Below are 4,468 nucleotides of genomic sequence, written 5' to 3' on the forward strand. Positions count from 1 at the left end.
TGTATCATCTGTTTAAGGCTTCTTTCTTCACATCTATATTTCAGCAAAATTACCATTGTATATTAGTAGACAAACTATTGTATTTCTTTGTGCAATTTGAAAGTAGAAGCATGAAAAACAGTCTCAATCTCTGAATGTCACTGAGTTGCCCAATGACTTGCTGATTGTGTTCGCTGTGGTCACAAAATGGTTGAAATTGGAGGGCATCTCTGAAGGTCAGGTGGTCCAACCCAATTTATTTGATACAGGTGGAAATAATTCTTCGTGGGAGAAAATGTAACATATCTGACTTAGTCTGATTCTCAAAGGAGGTTAGAGGTTGCTTGTATTTATTATTAGTGGGTTTTTTTTCCAGAAAACAGTTCACCTTGGAACTGCAGAATCTTACAGTAGGCACCAGTTATCCTGTTGGATAATTTTCTGCAGTGTCTGTTTTTGTAGATGATAAAGTAATGCACTTTAAGTAGTATGTACCAGTTAATTTTTTCAGTGATGTGCAATGTTGCTGTTTTATCTTTTTTAATGTTTGATTTCAGATACTTTCTACAATAGCCATAAACTGTTACATTTTCAAGAGTTGGAATGAATGTACACTTGAAATCCAGGCTCTTAACTGATTCATGAGAACTTTGCATTTAAAGCAGTGTCTGGAATAGGGAAAAGGGACCCTTATTCTCTTTTTCCTCAAACTCTGCTGCATGTCACACACTTAAAATATTCTTTCATATCTGCTGAAAAGCTGATTCCTCCCCCCCCCCCCACCTACACATAAGAAATCTTTGGGTAGCACTGGTGGTAAAGTATGAATATTTATTTTTTTATAAAGAAAAATGATGCTGAAACCTTTAAAATACAGTGTTCAAATCTGTCCTGGTTCCTGATCTTTTAAAGTTGTTTTTTTCATTATAATGAACTTTACATTTTGTTACAAATCTCCCTACAGTTGTAAATTTACCTTTGAATGCATAAATATCCTTATACATCCTCCCATGGTCTTAATGAGATTCAAGAGTTCACTTTTTGTGCTTTAGTAGTAGAATCCCTGCATTTTGTTTTTCTAAAATAAAACAGGTGTTCATCAAGAAACTCATCTTGTACCTTCCCTCCAGTTACTGTAAGTGTTGTGATTGAATAGGTGTGGAGGCATTTGGCCATTGTCTTCATAGCACAAACTTGACATTGCCCAAAAGGGTAAATACTCTCAGCTGTGTCCAGGATAACCTCCCCTGTGCTGACTCTTACTCAGAGTAAATTGATAGAGATGTAACAATTCAGGGAAAATGTATCTATTGGATTTTTTAATATTAAAATGCTGGGATCTGCAATAACAGCTTTTAATAAAAGCAGTCACAGTTCAATTAATGGCTGGTAAATTGTACTGCATCCTGTGACAGCTCCATTTCAAGGACAGAACAAACACTTCTCAGTTGTAACCTTCAGAAGGAATGAGAATGCTAGGTTAGCTAGGCTTATTCATAAACTAGGTTCCAGGCCTCTGAGCAAGCCGTAGCTCTTGTTAAATATTTGTTGTTGTTGTTTTTGTTTAATGCAAATGTTATGCAAAATAGGGTAGGTAGGAGCTGACGAAAGGAGATTTAGGAGCAGTGTGGCCATAGATGGGATTCAACGTGTTAAACTGTATTTAAATACTGTTGTTGGGATTTTTGTTTTGATTTACTTAAGCATTATAGCTGAAAACTTTATTTCAAGATCTTCTTTTAAAAGCAAACACTGCTTGTGATCCTACTCAGCTTTTCAGCATAAATAGCCTCAGTCAATCTGCTCATTCAGGTTTGAATTTGAAAGAGGTGGAAAAAAGGTGGGGAGTAGGTTGGCTTTCCTACAGTCTGTGAAATGAAAGTGTTGGAACCAAAAGTCTGATTCTTGATATAAATTGTCACTGTTGTAGCTTTTGATGAAATGCTGATGGGATGATACTGTTTGACACTGTTCTTTTGCTCAGCAGCTTCAAGCAGCTCGGAGCCAAAGCCAGATGTAAAAGCCTGGCACCTGCTAGAAGTGAATGCTTTTAGTACTAATTTGAGTCCTGCCAAGAGCCTGAACTTGCTAAGAATAGGAACATTTCTTGTCTAGCTAGATCCTTGCTGCTTTCTTCTCTACTGCTGTTTGCATCTGTTGATGGTACCGAATGTTTTTCCCTTACAAATGTTACTGCTTGTTTGGTTGATCTGTAATACAATACAGAGAATGTTTTTTGCTGTAATAATTCTGAAGACATTGTTTCTCTCTGTATTGAGGTCCAGTGTCCAAATGTTTCTTGCACTCTAGAATACATAAACGTTTTGTTCTAATTTAATAAATGTATCATCTAAATGAAAGTGTATCATGTCTCTGTTGGAGGACACCTCAGTTTGCTTATCTATAGACTGATACAGAATTTGTGTATCAGTTACACTTGCTAAATGTAAATGTGATCATCCAGTAGGACTGATGCTGTGAATGCTCAGAAGTGTTTTAAGCATTTATCTGTAGGCGTTTGCCTTTCTTTAACACTTCTAGGTCTGGAGGACAGGCTGAAGGGGTGGTGGTGTCCCTGGGAAAAGGTCACAAAACTGATATAATGTTTCAGCTACAAGATAAAACTGGTTTTACCTGCTGGTTTTTAATTTATTGAGGAATTTTAAGGATTTGATTTACTATCTTCTTTCAATTCTGTCCTTAACTAGAAGGCTGAGGTCCTTTTTCGTGTTCAGCAGCATTGCTGTGCTCAGTGAGAATGAGCTGCTTGTGGTGCTTTCCTATAGCTCTTGAGTAGCAGCATCTATCCTGATTTATGTTCTAAAGCTTACCACTTGCTTTCACATTTCTCCAGCATACTGTGGGTGTAGCAGAAATGCTAAGTCACAGCTTGAAGCAGTGATTGAGCACCTGGTGGGAAGGCAGGGCCAACCCAGGGGAGCTCAGGTGTATGCAATGTACCTGAGTGATTGGAAGGGGTGGAGCCAGGATCTGCCCCTTCCCAGACCTCATCTAAAGGTTGGCAGTGGAGGAAGGGGATCTCTCTGGTGTTCTCTGTATACCTGAAGCCTTCTGAAAGTAAGCAGCTTCTTTCCTTTGTTTCTGTGCCTCGCTTGTTGCAGCCTAGGACTCTGCTACTCTGTTATTGTTGCTGTGCTTTCCATCATGTTACAGAGAGCAAGTGAGAATTAATTTATATAAACAAATGTTGGCTTTCATGTAATGGCTGAAGCATCTGCTTAGCATTTCATTGCTTATTAGTGTTTGCGTTTCAATGCTGATTACCCAGTGATGGTATTTGGGAATTTAATGAGAAGTTGGAGTATTTTGAATGATTAAAACATCTAACTACATCAGTGAAAACAGAGCCTCAAGGAAGAAATAGAAATTTTCTTTAAGGAGGGGAAATGAGAAGCCACAGTTGCAATATTCTCTGTTGCACTTTTAAGTTGTGCAGATTTCAACTTTCTTAGATCTTTTGCAAGCTTGCTCAGAAACTCAGGTTGATCTGTTTTCATACTATACTTTGTATACACTAGAAGCATCTTGCCAATTCATGGAATTCCTTTCGTAAGGAAAAACTGTAATTACGTATCATAACATTCAAAGTAAAAGCTGCATATAAATTAGGAAGGTGAAAGAGTGGAAGCAAGCAGATGGATTTCAATCTTTGCTACATCCACATGGGGGAGAACTATGAAAACACTGCACTGGACAATTTGAAGAGTTCATTTAGAACAGATCTTTAAAAAGATTCAGTGTACTGATCTGGAATATGAAGCAGACTGTGAACAACATCTTTAATTTCAGTGCATTTGACATTGTAAGTGAATGAGGAATGTTTTGAAGTTATTTCCAGTTCCAAGTTCAGTGTCCCCTTCCACTCACAATACTGTTACCTTCCACATGTTCGCTGTCCATTTCTTTCTAGATTGGCTTCAGTTATTTGGCACTGTCATGTTTCCATCCCCTTAAAATACGTAATTTATTACTAATCAGCTTAATGTTGTAGCATTTCTTTAGAATCAGCTCAGAAAAAGGAGTTTTTATAAAACAGTTTTTATTGCATTTTCAACAAAGTGTGAATTAGCACATTAACAAGCTCTGTTACCACTGATTTTATTCACTTGTAAGTAAACTGGCAACAATTTAAGCTTAGTTTCAAGGTTGTGGTAACCTGAGAGTCCTGAAGATACTTCATAGAGGATCAAGCAGATCATCTCTGCTTGGAAGTGTTTGAAACTAAAAGCTCAGGTAGCTGGGAATGGTATCAGCTCTGATATCAGCAGGAATGTTTTCACTGAGGTGGTTTAGGTCCTCACATGATCAGTATTGTAGCATGAGAGGCTGTGGGTTGTTGTGTTTTCAGGTGTCTTTTGTTCATCAGCTGAATTCATTGATTGGTAGTTAACAGAACATAAGCTGCAAGAAGCAGCTAAATGCTTCCTGGCACACCTTAGGGCTTACATCCATGTGATACTGAATCTTG

This window comes from Phasianus colchicus, chromosome 5 (assembly GCF_987193195.1).
Source record: "Phasianus colchicus chromosome 5, bPhaCol1.hap1.1, whole genome shotgun sequence".
NCBI classification, from domain to species: Eukaryota; Metazoa; Chordata; class Aves; order Galliformes; family Phasianidae; genus Phasianus; species Phasianus colchicus.